Source organism: Puma concolor, chromosome A1, assembly GCF_028749965.1.
Source record: "Puma concolor isolate L17-30 chromosome A1, mPumCon1.1.hap2, whole genome shotgun sequence".
NCBI classification, from domain to species: domain Eukaryota; kingdom Metazoa; phylum Chordata; class Mammalia; order Carnivora; family Felidae; genus Puma; species Puma concolor.
The window spans coordinates 183,026,676-183,049,104 of record NC_141667.1 but is presented as its reverse complement, the minus strand read 5'-3'; the positions used below and the strand labels follow the sequence as shown (position 1 = coordinate 183,049,104).

General features: G+C 34.5%; 1 long non-coding RNA gene across 1 annotated transcript in view; it reads right to left on the bottom strand.

Moving 5' to 3' along the window:
* Positions 1-842: 842 nt before the first annotated feature.
* The window catches only part of LOC147584672 (uncharacterized), a 122,942-nt gene continuing 101,355 nt past the window's right edge, over positions 843-22,429 (bottom strand). Inside the window, exon 3 of the long non-coding RNA XR_015255740.1 lies at positions 843-941. This is a non-coding gene — a long non-coding RNA (uncharacterized LOC147584672). The remainder of the gene's footprint in view (positions 942-22,429) is intronic.

Below are 22,429 nucleotides of genomic sequence, written 5' to 3'. Positions count from 1 at the left end.
TTCAGTGATACGGTTTGGATTTTAATACCACTGAGCAACTGAAGTCAATCCTGGCTCCTCTTTTTTTTTTCCTTTGTGACTTTGAGCATATCATTTATTTTCTCATGTATTTTTCATCTGTAAAGTGGATGTTACAACAGCACTCGTATTCCAGTTTTCCATCAGGATTAATTTCAATATTGTAAATGAGCATCTTAACAATTTGTTATATATATAAAGCACTCAATAATTATTAGATATGATGAATATTTTTATTATCAAGTTACTTTAAGCTCACTCTTTACTGTTGGTGTTATATGGAGTGCTGTCTTCCCAATAACTTGACATATTTCTACAATAGAGATGACAGTCAATGTCTCCACTGACCTCTTTCTAGGCACAATGTTGCTAATTGGCTTCCTATGCCTGAGCACCCACTTTCCTGGGCCAGGCATAATTGCACTTTTATATCTTAGTAAACTGATACAGTAGCTCATAGCACATGACATACCATTCTGAGTAAATATTTGTAAACAAGTCACAACATGAAATTTAAAACTTATTTCTGTAAGGAACTGAAATCTAAAATATTAAGTAGTGTTGTTCAAACCTGGATATGAATCAGTGTGGATCTGTTTACTCAGATCCCATTTTCCCTTCTCTTATTCAACTATACTTGCTTCAAGGCCTTCATTACTAATAAGCAAAAATGCCGTGATTTCCTTTGCACCTGCCCAAAGTACATTGAGTACTGATTCTTTATCAGTTGTCTTCTATAGGATTCTTTGTTTCCTCCCACTTTGCTTTACAAAATTCTGGCTGGTTGCCTTATTTTTTAAACATGCATGAAATAGCTTACCTCTTTTTCTAACGTGACAGCTCTTTGTGCAAATGTGCTCTATCTGTAAACCATGTTCTCTTGGCTGCAGTTTTTCCTTTTCTTGTTCTGTGTACTGAGGCACCTAGAGAAACATTTACAATTCCTTTTAGCAAAACTGGTAAAGGTAAGTGAAAAAAGTGAGTCTTCCTTCTCAGGGTACCATGGCATTTAATATATAATCTTGAATAAATCTCTGTTTACTCCTAAATCAGTTTGATCAACTTGTTACTATATAATCACTTTACAAGCAATATTGCATGGTTACTAAATCATTAGTTAATCCCCATTCAGCAGGTTTGAAACCAACTGTCCCTCTGACTCCTCTACTTATGTTAAAATCCCACAACTGTTCTAGCTCAGCAAGATTTAAAATATCTGAAACAGCTTTAGGATATCTTTCTTTTTAAAAAAAAAATTAATGTTTATTTATTTTTGAGAGAGAAAGAGAGAGACAGAGCATAAGCAGGGGAAGGACAGAGAGAGGGTGACACAGAATCCAAAGCAGGCTCCAGGCTTGAGCTATCAGCACAGAGCCCAACGCGGGGCTCGAACTCAAAACCATGAGATCATGACCTGAGTTGAAATTAGATGCTTAACCAACTGAGCCACCCAGGCTCCCCATAGCTTCAGGATTTCTAACAGCTTTGAACCAGTATCTTTTTTTTTCAAAATCCTGATGAGGTTTTCTTTATCATATCCATATCTTAATTTCCATTCTCATAAAACTACCTAACCTTTGGCCCTTACTGTCACATGTCTTTATGCTTTAAAGGCGTTACAGCCTCCTAATTAGTTTCCTAATCGACAATCTTTCTAACATTCTGGCATCAAGTTTTTTTCTAAAATATTACTTGAATGGTGGGTTTTAGCATCAGTTTTTAAATGTAGTATTAAAATGCTTAGATGTTCAATGTTTCAAGAAACTCTTGAAAAAAATCATATTTTTCGGAAGACTGAACATGCTGCCTATTGATTTGTGTTGTCCTTTTATAATGTTTACTTAGCTGCCCCCAAATAATTTTTCAACTAAATATCATATTTTCTTTAAATATGCTCTGATTTTTTACTTAAAATTAAGCCATTAATGGTTATATATGTGTCAGAAGTATATTGTTTCCTTATCAACATAATAGATAGGCAATCGTTTGAGCAACATAAATGTGACAGATATCTATGACAATTATTTTTTGCAAAATTTATTAAATTAAATTAATCAATTAAAGTACTGAGATTTCCTCAAACTAATGTTTTGTCATTATAAGAATAGAAATAGGGGAAAATATAAAAGTAGGATGCATATATTGGAATTATTTTCACAAGAAAACATTCAGTCTTATATGCAGATTTAAATGCATAGCACACATCATTTATTACATAGCGTAAAATGGGAAAAGCATTAAAAGTAGAACGGGGGCTCCTGGGTGGCTCAGTTGGTTGAGCGTGGGACTTCGGCTCAGGTCATGATCTCACAGCTTGTGAGTTAGAGCCCCGCGTCAGGCTCTGTGCTGACAGCTCGGAGCCCTGGAGCCTGCTTCAGATTCTGTGCCTCCCTCTCTCTCTGCCCCAACCCACTTGCATTCTGTCTCTGTCTCTCTCAGAAATAAATAAACATTAAAAAAATTTTATTTAGGGGCGCCTGGGTGGCTCAGTCGGTTAAGCGCCCGACTTCGGCTTAGGTCATGATCTCACGGTCCGTGAGTTTGAGCCCTGCGTCGTGCTCTGTGCTGACAGCTCAGAGCCTGGAGCCTGCTTCAGACTCTGTCTCCCTCTCTCTCTGACCCTCCCCCATTCATGCTCTGTCTCTCTCTGTCTCAAAAGTAAATAAACATTAAAAAAATTTTTTTTAATTTTATTTAAAATAAAAGTAGAACCAAAAAAAGAGAACTACTATGTAAATGTAAATGAAAAAAGGAAGGGTTAGTTACAGATTGTAGGTCTATCACATTTTGGTGTAATCCCTTCAAACACCATACTTATTCTTAGTCTGTTTTGAAGACCAAAAGGAGAAAAGCCACTACGCAAATCTCATATATTTGGAGATGAGAATAAATTGTATTCCACTAAAAGGTGTGGTGTGGTTTTTTTTTTGTTGTTTGTTTTTTGGTTGTTTGTTTGTTTTTTTGCTCTTGCCTACTTGAAGTAAATATTTACAAACATAGTGCATCTCACGGTTGACAGTAAGTTTATTTCCCTGGTCTGTACTTTTAAAACAGAAATGAAACCAAGTAAAGAGGTGCATCAGTGATAAGAAGACCACTAGACAAAAGTTACATGTTTGAACCCTTCTTCTATTTAAAGATTTATTTTGAAGGAAACAACGAATCCTAGGTCTTGGAGATACAGCTAAACATTTTAATAGGCTCTGTTAAAGACAAAAATGTTGCAGATGATTTTCACATCATCAGTAGGATGAGAGAGAACTTTTGAAGTTCCAATTGCAGCCTAGGGGAAAAAAAGCACTCACAAAACAGATAAAAAATATAGTTGTCTGGGCACTGTAAGGAAGGGCTCCTTATTTCCCACGGTGATCACTTTGCTTGCTGCTGTGTAGATGGGAATTTGACTGAAACATATGATTTGCTTGTAAATAGGGATGTTAGGTAGCTGTAGCCCAAGAATAAATTCATATTGCCTGAAAGGAACTGGAAATATTCTTCAAATATCTGTATTATATCAGACATGGCATATACTTTCACATATTCTGTCTTCTGTGACCATAAAACAAACAAACCAAAGCAAAACAAAGCAAAAACAGAAGACAACGTTATTATTTACCTGCCTTTTCATGGATATTACATATTCAGAAGTTACTACCAACCAGGAATTTTATATACTTTATCTTACTTAGTAATCAGAACTATACTTCAAGTTTTGCATCAAAATACACACTTTGTCATGAATGAACAGAGGCTCCACTAGAGGTTAACTCAATTTATTTAATATGGCAAGTAAATGTTATGTCAGGAATGAAAAATTTCAGCTTTTACTTCCAAAGCATAAGTTACTTTTCCAACATTTAGCTACTTTTTGAAGAAGAGTATTCTACTAGGAAAATAAATAGAACATCATAAAAAAAACTTCCTTTACGTAACTATTTTAGCTGAGTGATATGAACTAAAATTATAGAAAATCGATGGCAGCATTCAAGAGACAGACAGAAAATAAGAATTAAAAATAAATGGACTTCTCAATGCAAACAACATAGTGTAAACCATGAACATCTTGCCTGAACATCTCAAAAGCTAGTATACTCCTATTCATTCTTTTCCTATTTCACATCACTCATTTTCTATGTAGCTATGTTCAGTTTATAATTTTAATACTTTTCAAACATATCTAAGCCTTATTTCAGTAACCCTATCTTATTTACCATAATAGCATATACAATTAGCAAGTGTTAGTTCATCAACAAATATTCAGTTGATTGTTAATTAATAAATGTATTGACCAAATAAATACCTCAGTACAAAAGTATACTGCCATACAAGTATAAAGTCACTTTTCTTCTAATGTTTTTGTTTTTTCTTCCTTGACCTCTTTATATTATATGTCACAAGAATTTTCTCTACCAGAGTAATTAGTCTGAGATGCCTTGAAACAGGGGCTGAGAAAAAGTGTTTTGTACACGTGGCTTCTTTAGCCTTGTAATTCCAAGATGCAGGCTTAAATGGGCCTTGGGGACAGACAGTCAAAAAGATACAGCATTCAAAGATACTTTATCAAGTTGGCCACTGCTTCCGGAGCCTGGAGCTTAGTTCCATAGGACCTTATAAGACACCCTAAGAAATGTGCTGCAACACCTAAAGTTGCCCTCACTTCCAAATTGCCCAAGTATGAGTGCCAAGGTTTCTCTAGGTGGCCCACATTTTTGTATGAGGTAAGCCTGAGAGCAAAACATGATGTGTACATGCTACCAGACAGTCGTGAGATGTTATCACTTTGCACCTGTAAAGAGTTGGTTGATGCAACTGACTCATCAGGGATAAGAGGTGAATCAGAGAAGAAGTGAAGTGATGCACAAGAGAAGAGAGATCCCACCTTTGTATCACTTCTCTTCACTTAGACATTCCATTCCCCATTCATCACGAAGTCCCAGTCAAGATAGCGGCTTTCCCAATCTCTACAAAAACTAAATGAAGAGGGAGAAGGGTTCATGGGACAAGCTGCAGACGCCTGCTACCTGCATCTTGTCCTGGGGCCCTGGTTGAAAGGAATCATCTCGGGTCTTTTCCAGCCATTTTAGAGCCTGCACTTTCTGTAGCCTGTACTTTAGATGGTCCAGGTTGCTTACCTGGTTGGATGACTGAGACCCTCACCCTCAAAGTATCTTAAACTTTAGTTTCCCTATCTATGCCAGGCTTGGGTTGTTGCAGTTGCTGTTCATGATTATCATTTGGCAAGGAAACCCCAAGAAATACCCCAGTGAATCTCCTTCATTTTAGACATACCACAACACTTTCTTATAATATAGAGACCACTAGAATGGCATTGAAATCGGGGTCACTGTTGCCATCATTGTAGTCATTCCTACATGTATCTGCTAGTCGACAGGCAGCAGAAGAATAAAGTGACCAGGTAGGTAGTGGCTGTTTCTTCTAGTTCAGTGGAGCCTTTACTATGTCCCTGTGGAAGTGTCCTTTAAGGAGGGCACTTGTGATGAGCACTGGGTGTTGTACACAAGTGATGAATCACTAAATTCTATACCTGAAACTAATCTTACACTGTATGTTAACAAACTAGAATTTAAATAAAAACTTGAAACTATTAAAAAAAAAGAAAGTGTCCTTTCCTCTAAAAACAATACCTCAGATATGGGAGCTCCTTAGGTAGTGCAGATGGGAAGCAAAAATTCTGCAGCTGGGTCTCAGGGAGTCATGGTGAGAAGAGCTAATCCTACTTAACAACTTTCGTCTCCTAAGTCTCACACTCTATGTCAAAGGTGGATTTAGCATACACACTGCATTCTGGAGGGCAGTGCTCAAGGGACACAGGGTGGCACAGGTACCACCATAACAGGTGGTAGTATATTTAGAGCTAGCATCAACAACATACTGCACTGTCCCTATTATGTAACAGGTTTGATATTTTCCTTCCCATAGTGTTGTCCTAAGCATTCTCTGCATGATCCCTATGCAATAGGAGTATCTGTCAAGGAATCAGTGCCAAATGTTCTTGTAATTTATTTGTGCTTTTTGAAACTGATTATGCCAAATCTTTTTTTTTTTTTTTTTTTTTTGTCATTTCCATCACATAGTGGGTTACTCCTGCAGTTGGCTGACTTTATGATTCAGTAGATCTAATGCTAACCAGCTCATGATAGGAAGTTCTGATTACACAGTTACTTGATGCCCACAGATGGATCTGTCATGATTCTTTTCCAAAGTCTTATATTATACCAGGGACTTCCTTTTCAAACTGAAACCAATTGCCTGCTCCCGAAAGCATAGACTTGCTCTAACACCTCAGGAATCTATCAAAAGTTATCATACTGAGGCTTAAAAGATACACCACACAGCACACTGGCCCAACACAGAATCCTTTAATATGACCAGATCATGCAGAAGATTGATTGTGTGCTTGCTCTGGGCCCTACAAAAATGATTAAATTGATGGTTTGAATTACCAAAAGATGGACCCATTTTTAAAAATAGTAACATCTTAATAGAAAGAAGATGCATCTTTCTATACCTCTGCATCTTTTGAGGCTTTTATGTTGTTGCTCATTGCACTGCAATACCTCCTGGGGTACCATACTGTTTCTGAATTGCTATATTGACGAGGGAGAGGGAAAAGCCTTCATAAAGGCTTTTAGTCCACAGATCAGGAAATCGATAAGAGACTGTGGGCAGCTACTGAATATATCTACCCTAATTATACACTAGGGGAGGAAACTAACCATAGAATTGGTCCCCAAACACTTATTGGATACAGTGTGAGATATATGAATTTGAAGTCCACTTTTTATTTAGACCTCATAAGCAATGACGTTTTCTAGATTTCCTGTTATTACTGTCTGTTCAGATGTATCCAGTAGTCTTCAGACTTTCTAAGTATTTCCTTTTGCTTAATACACATTAACCTGCTAAATGACTGCAACTATTTCTAGGGAAGGATTAGAGAAATGTTTCTGGACTCCTCGGTCCTTCTCATAGGGCTCTAGTGCGTGTTCCACTTTCTATCCCAGTGGTTGACATCAGGTCTTATGTTAAAAACTCTTGGCTTTTTATCATATACTACAAAAATGTTTTATGTAAGTCAAGGAATGCCCTTATCATTGTCCATCTTTTTGTTTCCTTGTAGCTATATTATTTCTTAGTCGTAAGTAACTAATACATTAAGGAATCCTCAATCCTCTGCACCATCAGTGGACTTTTTTGATTATCAGATATAGAGTCATTTAAAATATTTTAGTGGCATATAATACTTATATAAGATATTGTATTATTTTTGATGAACCATGACATCTCCTACTATATGCTATTTGTATCTACACATCCTTACTTGAGGAAGAAAATAAATATCACAGTTATCCAGCATTGAAAACAAACATCTGTGTATTTCTAAATTTAGCTCTCTACCTATTGGCTAATAGTCTGAAACTACTGTAAGTAGGCATATGCATTTTATTATTTACCTCATGTTAACCATAATTATAAAGTAAGCTAAACATTAATCAATTCTATTTTAATTCAGTTAGCTATTTATGTTTATCTCTAATTATTTTAAAATTTATTTTCTTTATTTTATTTTATTTTTTTTTTTTTTAATTTTTTTTTTCAACGTTTATTTATTTTTGGGACAGAGAGAGACAGAGCATGAACGGGCGAGGGGCAGAGAGAGAGGGAGACACAGAATCGGAAACAGGCTCCAGGCTCTGAGCCATCAGCCCAGAGCCCGACGCGGGGCTCGAACTCACGGACCGTGAGATCGTGACCTGGTTGAAGTCAGACGCTTAACCGACTGCGCCACCCAGGCGCCCCTAAAATTTATTTTCTTTATGAAAAGCCATGCTTCATCTACCTAATAGTTCATATAGTCTAAACTTTGGTTTCTCTATTATTAGAGTAGACGAAGGAACATCAAGACCATCAGCTTATGGCAAAATTTGCTAGAAGTGTTTCATCTCTTTGGTAAATGCAAGTAATATAAACATCCCATACTTTTAGTTAAAGAATCACACATCACGAATCTTGTTTTCGAATTATCCATATTCACACAAAATGCTTACAAAATAGCAAAACTGATTTCAAAATTCATGTCTCCAAATGCACACACACAATTGCATATTACACTTTACTTGAAATTAATTGTAAAAAAAAAGTAAATACTTTGGTTTTGTCTTTATATTCCTTAGTCACACAAAAGTGAATTATTAAAAGTGTATGTAGGATAGTCAACTTCTGTTTTCCTCCATTAGATACAGTTAGCAATATTATTGAAAATAATATTATGACATGTTTTTGTGAGAGATCATATATACCAATTTCACTGTCTGCCTTTTTTGGGCAGTAGTTACATTTTAAAAATAAATCATCCATTTAAAAAAAATCCAAATGTGTGTACGTTGTAATTAAGTTGTTAAAGTGAACTTGTTTGCATCATTAAATGTTTATAGTAAGAATGATATGAAAGTTGAAACTGGGCACTGTACCAGGAGACAGCAATATGTAACTACAAGCAACTAATGAAGTTTAACACCAGGTACCAATAGAATTCATCACAGGAAGATAGAGCAATCAAGTGGATGATTCCTATGAGAGACCTGACTGCCAAGACAGGCAGCCAATACGCACGAGCACTGAGTTTCTAACTTCATAATTAGATCACTTTCTGACTTTATTTTTCCTGTAACCAAATACATTTTAATAATCATGTATTCTGAAAGGCACAGAGACTTTCATGCATTCTTCCATTCCAATCAACTTGTATACTGAAACAGTTTTACATAAGAACTAGGAGTTTTCTATGGGAGCTAGATAAGATTTTTATTGAAATGATCACTTTAAATCTTAACAAATTCCCAAATATAAAATTAAAGCCTAGGAAAAAACAAGGCCAATCACAAACTACCTACTTGTGTTCCTGAGAAATTTCAAAACAAATTAGAAAAGAGCCAAATACCTATAATCTTCAGCTTTTCAGGTATAACACTGGTTTCCTTCAGGTATAACACTGATTTCCAAAAAGAAGAGTTGAATTTTACAAAGCGATAACATTTAATACATTTTGAATAAAAAACTTGTTTTTTTTCAAAATCTATGATATAGTGTAAACAAAGGGCTTTCTTTAAAACTCACAAACACAGAATAAACTACAATATGGGTTTGACTAGAGGAATATGAATTAACATGAATATATTAGCAGGATTGGAGTCCAATGTTTATGGAAGGCATTAAAACTCCACCAAAACTTCAATGTTAAAATTCTCCTCATTCTAAGCAAGAATAATCCCTTCCCCATTCAAAAGATTTTAAACTCTCCTAGAAAGGATAACTCTCTTCTCCAAAAGAATGTACTCACATGAGCATATTTTCTTAATGGTTCACAATTGCAAAACCCAGTATCTGGCATAGGATCTAAGTAAACTACACATAACACACATCATATATCTCACATTCATAGTTGATAATAGTATTTTGTTAATAAGAAAATGTCTTAAATATGGGTCAATAATTTTCTCATTTTTTTTAGTATGAGTTGAGCTTGAAGCTGGTTATAACTGGATTTCAATGAACTTTTTTTCCTGATGATTTTATGCTATATTCAAAACTAATAGAAGCTAAGAAAAGTTTTGTTTATCAAAATCAATGACAGACTGGTAAAGTTTCATATTTTACCATTATTTGGAAAACATCTTATAGGAAATATATTTGCATACTTGAAAGTTTAGCACATCATGTGGCATTGTTTATGGAATATTCATGTTAGTGAAAATGGATATCTCACCTTCTGTCTAACTGATTTGTTATTCTGAGACAATAGGAATGAAATTATGGCTAAGAAAATATGGCTTATTACAAGGGAAATTGCCATCTGTAATCTTTCCTATTTCAATAGAGATTAAGAATGTCTTTGCTTTTCTTCATAGGCCCTTGTTTAATATGTTAAATAAACACAACTTATTTTAGATTTAAATATCCTTAATTAGTGGAAGCTAATTTTAGAAATGAATTTCATCCTTTTGTTTATGACTTCTTTTGAGATCACTTATTACACATTTTGACCACTAAATATTAAACCGTCAATTTGATCTGCATAGGGACTTTGTGTTATTCAAATATCATATATGAGACCGTATCAATTACTCAACATCTAAAGATTTAGATAGCGGACAATATTCAGGTACACAGTCAACAGGAAATCATATTTTAGAAAAAAATCAACTCTGAAATTTCATAGGAAGTATAATTGATTATTTACTAAAATGATTTATGTGATTTACCTGATCATTTGTGACTCATTTATACAGTGTGACTGAAGAGATCCAGATGCAGTTAGTGGCTTAAAAATATTTTGTAAAAATATTACCGGTGTTTTTTTTTAATTGAATTGAAAATAAGTTTGAATGGCTACAATTTGGAAATGTGCCCAATATATCCAAATGATGACTATGCAATCATCTTCCCTATGACAATCACATCCTCTACTACAAATAAAAAGGTAAATTTAGGGGTAAGATGTGGTAAACTGCTTTATGCTATTCTAAATGTGTGTCTTAATATGCCCCTTCTGGTCATGCATAAAACTTGTGACACATGTATGTATATGTATATGTATAGGTATAGGTATATGTATAGGTATATGTATATGTGTATCTATCTATCTATCTATCTATCTATCTATCTATCTATCTACATGCACATCTACATTAAAGTGGCTACAATATTTATGTTGATTATTTGAAGATTAATAAATGGGATAAACACAGTAAATCTTTTTGATGCATATTCAAGATTTTAATCAATTTTCAGCCTTAAATATCTAATTTTTTACTTTAAAATATATATCCTTATTAATTTTAAGGTTTCTTTTTTTAAAATTTTTTAATGTTTATTTTTAGTTTTGAGAAAGACAGAATGCAAGTGGGGAAGGGGCAGAGAGAGAGGGAGATACAGAATCAGAAGCAGGCTCCAGGCTCTGAGCTGTCAGCACGGCTGACAGGGGCTCGAACTCATGGGCCACGAGATCATGACCTGAGCTGAAGTCGGATGCCCAACCAACTGAGCCACCCAGGCGCCCCCTAAGCTTTCTTTTTAATAAATACTTTTCAATCTTATTCAAATTTACATATAAGATTTAAAAATTTGAAGGCTGTAATTGACTTTTTTCTCTAGACAGAACATTTTGTTTACCTTTACTCAGTACTCATCAAGATAAGTGTACTCTTAATCTCCTTTATCTGTTTCACCCAACCCTCTACCCACCTCCCCTCTGACAACCACCAGTTTGTTCTCTGTATTAAAGAGTCTGAGTTTTTGTCTTTTTTAAAAAAAAAATTTTTATTAAGTTTATTTATGTATTTATTTATTTTTGAGAGAGAGAGAGAAAGAGAGCAAGCAGGGGAGGGGCAGAGAGAGAGGGAGAGAGAGAATTGCAAACAAGCTCCACACTGTCAACACACTGTCAGCATGGAGCCCCATACAGGGATCAAACTCATCAACCATGAGATCATGACCTGAGCTAAAACCATGAGTTGGAGGCTTGGGGCACCTGGGTGGCTCAGTGGGTCAAGTGACTGACTTGAGATCTGGTCATGATCTTGCGGTTCCTGGATTTGAGCCCCGCGTTGGGCCCTGTGCTGACAGCTCAGAGCATGCAGCCTGCTTCAGATTCTGTGCCTCCCTTTCTTTCTGTCCCTCCTCCACTTGCACTCTGCCCCTCTCTCTCTCTCTCTCTCTCTCAAAAATAAATAAAACATTAAAAAAAATTTTTTTAAAGAGTTGGAGGCTTAATTGACTGAGCCACCCAGGAATCCCATTTACAATAGAATAAATTTTCAAAAGCTTTCCTTTGACTCCATGAATTCTATGAAAACAATTAAATCCTCACTAGGAAAACAACAACAACAACAACAACAACCTGATTCTCTATTTGAATAATCTGAGGACACTCATGTAAACCAGGCATAATTTAACTCTTTGAAATGTACTTCTTCTGGTAATGCAGCCGGCATATTAACATCTATTATTTTCTTTTATACTTGCCTCCCACCACACACACACATGAAAAATAAAAATAAAACCCGTAATGGAAAATGGAAAATAAATAAATCACTTGATCCAAATGAAAAATCATACTTCACAGGGCAATATATAAATGTATGCTCTTCAAGTGGACATGTTAAAAATTTGTGTGCATCTTTTTATGTAAATAATAAACTTTGAAGAAAATGCTGAAGCAACTTTGAGCAGATGTTTGTGTTTTATGTAGTTTGTAATATCCTTATATCCTTCTAGTGTAAGCTACATGGCATCAACTTTGAGAAATAGAAATTTGATGGCAATTTTTTATTAACAATGCTATATCGTTTCATTCATTTTTTTGGTTTATTGTTCTGTCAAAAATATAGTACAAAATATGGGGTGCCTGGGTGGCTCAGTCAGTTAAGCATCCAATTTCATCTCAGGGCATGATCTCATGCCCTGGGTTCGAGTCCCCCATCGGACACTGTGCTGGTCCGTGGGTTCGAGTCCCCCATCGGACACTGTGCTGACAGCTCCGAGCCTGGAGCCTGCTTCAGATTCTGTCTCCCTCTCTATCTGCCCCTCCCCCGCTTGCACTCTTTCTTCCTCAAAAATAGATAAATGTTAAAAAAAATTTTTTTTGAATATTCTACAAAATAAAAGGCATTGCTATAAAAAATATAGATTAACTCCAGGCATTAAATTTGTGTAGAGCTTTACAGTGCATACTATATAACAAGAACACATGGCTGTTCTCTGTGTACTCTATTAGCTGAACTGCTCTGCTTTTGTTTTTATTTTATTTTTCTTATATTTTTATATTATAAAGTATAGAAAATCTATACTTTAGCCTATTTCTCAACTAACCTTATTTACTGTGGCCTGATAGCTTCGTGCAGCTCATGGTTTGCTTCATGGGCCACAGCACAACTGGCTGCTACATCAGTGATTGGTTGGGGCAGCCACATTTAAACCCGCTCCCACTCACATTACAGTCCGGAATGAGTTAGCCTTTCTTAAACCTCCTATGCAAGATTTCTCTAATAGTAAGCATCCGGAAGGCTGTCTTTGAAGAGGAAGTGTTAAATACATCATATCTGGAAGGGGATGGAAAATGAAAGATTCATTATTTCTGACTGACTTTTAGTTTAACCACATATAAAAATAAATACATGCTTCTTACATCCTATTACGTAAGATCATAGCAAAAGCTGGAAGTCAAAGTGAAGGATTCGAATCCACCTGGCAGATAGTAATGCAACTCTTGTAATAACCTTTCATAAAAACTGAAGAGTCTTGTACAGTGAGTGGTTAAGCTGCACAAGGCACCAGTACAACAGGCACAAAGAGGAATTGCACTTGATTTCACCCTGTTATTGGCTTATTATATTTGATATTGCTGTAGGCTATTTACTTAATATTAGTAATTATACCATGAGCAGGTAATGATTTTTTATTTGAATTACCCTTAAATTCTATTATTATCATCTGTTGTATGTGCAATTCCCTCTATGTTTTTTTTTATCTCATAAGATGAAGACCACTGGTGCAGCATATCCAGATGATTAAGATTTCTAATTGTCATACAATATATTTCCCAAGATTCCCAAGTTCCTAACATCTATTAATCACCACCATTATGCCTTAACTCTTAGTGGTTTGCTCATTTACCAGGCTTAGGGAAAATTATTCTAAATGAACTAGAATTTTCCACTAAAAACAGCAAGTTCAACAGTCATCAAAATTGCTATAGCATAAAAAAATGTGATTTGGATGAAAGAGTAATAATGATTTAAAGGAGATACTCTATAACAACAGGTGATTAAGAAATAAGGAAATTCTTTGTCTTCTGCACATTATCCATATTTAATCAAAGTCTAATTTGCTTTCATCAAACTAACTAAATGTTTCATAAGAGATATTATGGATTGAGATAGATTTGCATTAAAGTTTCAGTTCTAACATAAATTAACTTGTGACCTACAAATATTGGTCTATTTGTAAAATAAGATTACTGATGCCAACTACATAAAATTGCTTAGAGATTTAATGAAATAAAGTATGTAAGCCACTTAATTTGGTACCTGAGTCTTATTAAACTTTAATTGGATGAACATAGTTCTAATTAATAACCACCAGTTTTGATAACTGCATTTATTAATTATGTGTACAATTCACTCTTCCCAGTTTATGGGAAATCGAAGACACTCCATTTCTCTATCCCTTTTTATTCATTGCAACTATCACTGGCCTAATTCAATTCTTTATCCTATGTTGCCTAGATTTTTGCTATAACTTCCAGTTTGATTTTTCTGCCTTACTCTCTCACTGATTTATAATTCAATCTCCTGGAAGTTACCTTCCAAATTACACAGTATCTTTCAACTCATATCATTGGTAGCTTATAATGATTCCTTACAACTTTTAGAAATAAACTAAACATCCAAAAATAACCCTCAAGTCTCTGTGTGTCTTTATAAGCCACTTCCATTGTCATTTATTTCTTCTGTCATTGATTTAAGATTTAATGAGCACTCTGTATATGCCAGATTATGTTCTACAGATTAAAGATAGGTAAATAATTTAGATATAGTCTCTACTGTGGAACAATTAGTAAGAAAATCCACTCATTGACTTATATAATTGATGTATGATGGCAAGGCTGTAGAAACATCAGGAAGAAATATCTTATTCTGTGTAAAGTAGAGAAGATGACATTTAATATTATCTCTGAGAAAAAGATTGTATTTTCCAGAAGAAACAATATGTGCAAAGGTTCAGAAAAATTAAAACTTATAGTTACTCAAGGACAGTATGAAGGGAAATGGAAGGAAATATGATTATAAAAATTGGTTAGACAGATATGAGGGCAGGTATTTTTGACAATGTTATTATATGACATTTAGCTAGGCAAAAAAATAATGTGAATAGAGACCAATATATTACACTTCAATGATGAGTATATAAATATTGCCATAGTGCTAAAAGAAAAAAGTGTAGTATAAGGAACATGTAAAGGATCGCATATTTCAAGTAAATACTCAAAACTACTAGCTGCACCAGTGAAATACAGCTGAATTTTTAAACTTGTGAAAAATAATATCTCAGAAAAGTTAGAGATAAGTTTGCAAGTTATTTTTATTTTATCTTACATCAAAGAAAAGAGTGAGACTTTGCAACAAAGTCCTCAAATACCTACAGTCCATATAACATTAGATGGAATTAAATCCAAATTTTACAGAAGTGATATGGTATATATACTTTTTTTTTTTTAAATAGGCTCCATGCCCAATATGAGGCTTGAAGTCATGACCCTGAGATTAAGAGTTGCACACTTTATGGAATGAGCCAGCCAGGTGCCCAAGGGTGTGACAACATTTTAATATGTTTGCTATTGTATTATTTTTTAGAAATTGAGCAAAATCATATGTGAAGTTATGTTGAAGTTACACTCAAATATAACAAGTAAAATCTTCAGTTAATTTCATAGCTGGGTGAAAGTTGAAAATATCCAAGTTATCACTTCATATTTTTCTTTTTGTAATTATGATAGCTTTAATTGTATAAAACCAAAGTGAATAAAATCGTTCTGTACCATTGTCCTATATAACCATACCTTGAGCTTACATAAAAACAAAATTCGCAGTTCTGCAACAATGTCTGATTTGGGGGAGTACACATTACTCTGAGAATCTAAGGTAGTTTTTTATTTTGAATCCTCACCACATACAAGACACTTCTGCATAAACTCATAGAAGTTTTACATACTATATCGACTCACGAGTAAACTCAAATTTCTTTTGGTGGCCTATCATAGCTGTCTTTTGGTTCATGGAATGAACATTAAGAATATTATTTTTTTAAGATTGTTACAGGTTTCATTATCTTCTACAAAAGATGGAGGGAAAATCTGTTTTTAATTATCAGTCATTATGTGACTTGGAACTGTATTAATTAAGCAACCTAAGCAGTTATCTCGATGTTTTACTTAGATTTCTTAAAGGAAAGGAGTAATACAACTATGGAAAATGCCCAACTATTGGCAATTGTCCACCATTCCTTGACTAAGGACCCAATCCAAGGATTATCTACTGACAATGAATTTTTTTTTTAGCTCTGAGCCACCCATAAGCAATTCAGTACAAAAATGAATAACATAGATAAAGAGGTTCCAGTTAAAATTATTTGGCAGTGATTGATTCCAAACAGTAAAAATAAAATTTTGAGACCATTTATATATTTTATCTATTTCTGTTTGTGATTTGGCTCAAATTGTGTGATTGAATATAATTTGATTATGTATATTCCATACTCTATCTCTAAAAATAATTTATTTTACAGTTTGTTAGTGGATTTCAGGATCAATATGTTTTGCAATTTAGGAACATGTGATTGTGTTTTTCAATTTTTTTTATTGTTCTTTTCTTCTTTGATCTAGTATTGACCATTTAGTTTCTACTCACACTACAGTGGTGATTTTCAACTATGGGCAATTTTGACTGCTTCACACTTCCCCAGGGGATATCTGGCAATGTCTGGAAACATTTGAGACATTTTTTGCTTGGGGACAGGTTGCTACTGGAACTGGTGCTACAGACCTTCAGTGAGCTGAAGCCAGTGATGATGTCAAACACCCAACGGAGTAGAAGACATGTCATCGCAGCAAATAATTATGAGGCTCAAAAGGTCCCTACTGTCAAGATTGAGAGACCTTAAGAATGAAACAGAGATATTAAACAATTATATCCGCCACCCTCCCCCCCCCCCCCCCCATCCCCTTCCTGACACCCAAACACTTGAGAATTCTGGACATTCTATCTTCCAAATCTTTTTTGGCATCTGGTGTATTTAAAAACCTGTCACATGTTATTAGGCCTGCAGTTAATCTCTAAAACTTGCATCACAATATCTAAAAGTATACAATGTTATTGTTAGTTTCAAATGATTCTAAAATTTTGTATCTAGAAATAAAATCTCTAACTTCTATCTCTCTCTTAGGAAAAAAAATAAACTTATCTGGCTATGTGTTACATCCCACAGAGATTTTGTGAAGTAAGTTTCTTTCCCCCACCCCCCCCCCCCCGCCCCGTATTATTCTCTTTTTTTGTGTTTTTAATTGTTTATTGATAAACTATCAAAGGCAATTGAAAAAGCTTTTACTCTCAGGAAAGAGCAGTTGATCATTTGCATATGAGGAGCCTGGGACCAGAAAAGCTTTGTTATCAGCAAGTTATCTAAATTCATCAATAATTTAGATGCAGCCTAAAGTCTATGCCTAGGTGAATTTTTGTTATGGGATTGCTGATCTGTTGAAAAATAAATGCATTCTGCTCCGAAATGCTTGCAAAGCTTCAGTGTGCAAGTCAGAACCTACTGCTGACAATCCCAAGCAGTTGTTACTCTGTCCACACAAACTTCCCTTCTCCTTCCAAGCCAGAATGGCCTTGGGAAAGCACCACATTCTTTCTCAGACCTGAGGGCAGCTTTTCTTTTGCCTTTAGTTTTAAGATTGCAGTTTTTGTTTCTGCCTTTCTCAAAAGAGCTGCCCTTGCACTTACTGGTCCTAGAGATAAAAATAGAATATAATCCCAATGAGGTAACTGAAGTTATCTCCACGTGTGGTTTCAATGTTCTGAATGCTAAAAGATACTTTATACATAAGGCATTTTTAGAGGTATCATTATGCCCTATAGGGGAATTAAAATAGCAAGTATACATATTTATATTTTTATTTTTCCTTATTTTTTTTTTATCTCCAGGATTATTTCTGTAAACGCTAAATATGTTGAAAATATGCACATATGCCAGATTTGGTCATAGTAAATATCAAAAAGACATTCTTCCCCAAGTTTTATGACAATGAATACCCCATCTCTCAGGTTTCTGTATAATTAGAAGAGCCTACAGAATTTGAGAAAAAATGCAGTTTTGTTTGTAGAGATTATGAGCTACAAAGAACTGCTCATATTTTGGCCATTAACATAATAAATGATATTTTGGCCATTAACATAGTAAATGACTGGGAATTGATTTTAAGAAAACATAAATAAGTTAAAAATATGAAATTAAGTAACAGCAGTCTTGTTTTGTTTTGTTTTGTTTTGAGAAAGAGAGAGAGGATGCAAGTGAGAGAGGGGCAGAGAGAGAATGAGAGAATCCCAGCAGGGTCAGAGGAAGAGAGAGAGAGAGAGAGAGAGAAAGAGAAAAAGAAAGAGAAAGAGAAAGAGAAAGAGAAAGAGAAAGAGAAAGAGAAAGAAAGAGAGAAGCAGAGATCACCAGAAGTGGGCTCATGCTCACCCAAAGCAGGGCAACGAGCTCACCCGCTGTGAGACATGAACTCAGGAACCATGAGAACATGACCTGAACGGAAGTCGGATACTTACGGACTGAGCCACCCAGGCGCCCCAAGTAACATGTCTTAAATCTCATGAAATAAATGATAAAGAATACAATGTAAACAACTGAACTAATAGTTTTTTAGTAGATCCAATGTATTGCCATAACACACGGTGGTAGCCTAGAATGCGTTACTATCACCTTCTAAAGAAGAGTAATCTTTAAATGTCAGTCTCAAGTATTCCAGCCACCAGGAAACTCTGTAGTGTAATGAGGTAAAAAACAAAACAGACAAACAAAAAAAAAAAACTTCAGTCTGCCCCAAATTGGATTAAATATACTTCTGGACCATCCAGGAAAAAATATCTTAAATTGACCCTTTTATTAATTTGTTTTCTTTGGGACCTTAATATCTTGAACAACGTTCCTGGAATAGCAAACATTTATATGCTAATAACTGGAAAGATATGAACACCATTGTACATTAATAAACTTTAATGTTCTTTATAAATTAGTGTCTCATAAAAAATATCAATGCATTTTCAGAAGTTAATTGGATTTCTGAAAATACACTGTTATTCTTACTATTAGAATTGTCTTTCCCTATCACTTGATAAACATTATCAATACATGCCAGTGTTTTCTCATGTGAGAAATTTATACAATCACAAGTTTGAAATCACCTTTCTCTGCTGTAGGCATGTGGTATACGTGTGAATGTGTATGTAGATGTGTATGCGCATGTAAGATAATTAAATGACTGATGATTCACTGGTCAAGATAACTGTCAATTTCAAAACAAGAGAGACTAATTCTTAAACATATTTGCCTTTGAACTTTATTCAGGCTTCTATGCTTTTGCTGTGCAAGCAATGGCTCTAATAACTAGGAACAGAGAGGTTTGGAGAATGGCTCTGCATCTTTGGAAAGAACATGTTCAAACAACAATTATAGAAATAATAATTACACTTGGGGACAAATTACATTATAAGGCTAAATTGAGACATCAAAATTAAAAGTTTCTGAACAATGAAGGAAACAATAAATAAAACTAAAAGATAATCTATGAAATGGGAGATGTTTGCAAATGGCATACCTGATAAAGGGTTAGTATCCAAAATATATAAAGAACTGACACAACTCAATACCCAAAAAACAAATAATTCAGTTAAAAATGGACATGAACAGACGTTTCTCCAAAGAAGATATACAGATGGCTAACAGGCACATGAAAAGATGCTCAACATCAGTAATCTACAGGGAAATGCAAATCAAAACTACAATGAGATATCACCTCACACCTGTCAGATTGGCTAAAATCAAAAACACAAGAAACAAGTATTGGAGAGGGCATGAAGAAAAGGAATCTTTATGCACTGTTGATGGGAATGCAGCCATTATATAAAACAGTATGGAGATTCCTCCAAAAATTAAAAATAGAATTACCATATGATCCAGTAGTTGCACTACTGGGTATTTATCCCAAAAATACAAAAATATTAATTCAAAGGGATACATACACCCTTGTGTTTACTACAGCATTATTTATAATAGACAAACTATGGAAGAAACCCAAGTGTCCATTGATAGATATTACTCAGCCATAATAAAGAATGAAGTTTTGCCATTTGCAACAACATGGATAGAGCTAGAGAGTATAATGCTAAGTGAAATAAGACAGTCAGATAAAGATAAATACCATATGATCTCACTAATATGTGGAATTTAAGAAGCAAAACAAATGAGAAAAAGGAAAAAAGAGAGAGAGGGAAGCCAAGAAACAGACTCTTAACTATAGAGAACAAACTGATGGTTACTAGAGGGGGAGGTGGATGGGGGAATGAGGAAAATAGGAAATGAGAATTTAAAACTACACTTCTCGGGGCGCCTGGGTGGCGCAGTCGGTTAAGCGTCCGACTTCGGCTCAGGTCACGATCTCACGGTCCGTGAGTTCGAGCCCCGCGTCGGGCTCTGGGCTGATGGCTCAGAGCCTGGAGCCTGTTTCCGATTCTGTGTCTCCCTCTCTCTCTGCCCCTCCCCCGTTCATGCTCTGTCTCGCTCTGTCCCCCCAAAAAAAATAAATAAATAAACGTTGAAAAAAAAAATTAAAAAAAAAAAAAACTACACTTCTCATGATGAAATAAAATAAAATAATTTTTAAAAATAAGTCTAAATTCAATGACAAGGATAATTTGACATTAGTCATTATCAACCACCTGAGAAACCTGATTTTTGGAACATTTGTGTAAAGAATGAGTTCAATTTCCTTTTTTTTTTAATTCACATCTCTGATGGCTTTGATGCTTGAGGAGTAGACATTGTGAAAGCTGGTCAACTTTCTTTCAATTTGACCGGAATGACAGATATTCTTGGTCTGCTCCAGCTGTTAAAATACCATATATAAGGTGGCTTATAAACAACCAAAATTTATTTCTCACAGTTCTGAAAACTGGAAAGTCCAAGAGCACTGCAGATTTGGTAAAAGCCCTTTTCTTGGTCTTTAGAGTGTTGTCCTCCCATGGAGGAAGCAGCAAAGGAGCTTCCTGGGATCTTTTATAATGTCACTGATCACATTCTTGAAGGCATTACTTCATGGCCTAAGTACCTCCTGAAGGCCTTACCTACAAACACCCATCATATTGGGAACTGGATTCCAACATACAAATTTTGGGAGAACAGACTTTCAGTGTATAGAACACAGAATAAAGTCTTCTTATCCAAAATTTTCTAATGTTCATTATCTTTGTAACATTTACTCTGATTTCTTTAGCATCGACTATATAAATTATTTTAGTGTGCTTTTTTTTACTGTAACTATCAGTTATAAACTTTGATTTTGTCTATTAGCATAGCACTCATTTTCTGTATAAGAGTCAGTTTGATATTATGCAAAACTATGTAATGATAAATACATTATCATTGTATACATACATTATCATACATACATATCAATGTATACATACATTGTATACATACATTATCATTGTATAAATACATTATCATGACAGAAATAATGAAATAATGAAATGACAAATAATGAAAGATAATAATCAGTTATAATGTCACCTAGTTTTATTTTATAATGGTATATGGTTTACTTATGTTATTTTCATGAAGCATTAGCTTAATGTAACTTCACTATCACTATTGGATATAAAAATTTCCATTTTTTAAAAAGATATTTTTAAATTTAAGTTTATTTATTTATTTTGAGAAAAACAGAAACAGTCAAGTGGGGGAAGGGCAGAGAGAGAGAGAGAGAGAGAGGGAAAGAGAGAATCCCAAGGAGGTTCTGTACTGTTAGCACAAAGCCTGATGCGAACCCACAAACCGTGAGATCATAACCTGAGCTGAAACCAAGAGTCAAACGCTTAACCAACTAAGCCACCAAGGGGTCCCTAGAAAGATAATTTAGATAAGAATTCTGAACTTTTGTGTCATAAGCCAAAATACCTAAAAATATTGATTTTCTTTACTAAGAAAATAACATTTCAAATGGTAAGATATGAAATGCTGTTCTGGCCAACTTAGTAGCAACAAAACAAATCATAATTGAATGGTTGCTACTTGTTTGATCACATCATTGAGAGAAAAATGTATATAAGGCACAAAAATGATGAAGTATTTTCAGAATCTGTGTTCTTTAAATGTTCACATATTTATTCATGGCTTTCTCAATGAAATAATTCTTTGGGTGGAAGATCTTTGGCCCACAAAAGCTTATTATTTATTTTGCATTTGTACTTAAAACATAACAACAACAACTTAAAATTTTTCCAAATTGTACAGGGAGATTTCTAGAAGACATTAGGTACTGTTAATTTATAAAGTCTGATGTTGTTAAAATTTTAAGATCATACAGAAGATAATCTAGGAGAATATGGAAACAAATTCTCTACAATATGATCTAAAATTGTCAGTATTTAAACTGCAGAAGTAATGTATAGTTGACAACTGTCGTTTTCATCACCTATATGAGTGTGAATGCATGGCATGAATTCAATATAGCCATCTTTGTTACTTTCTTTTTTTAAATGTTTATTTATTTAGA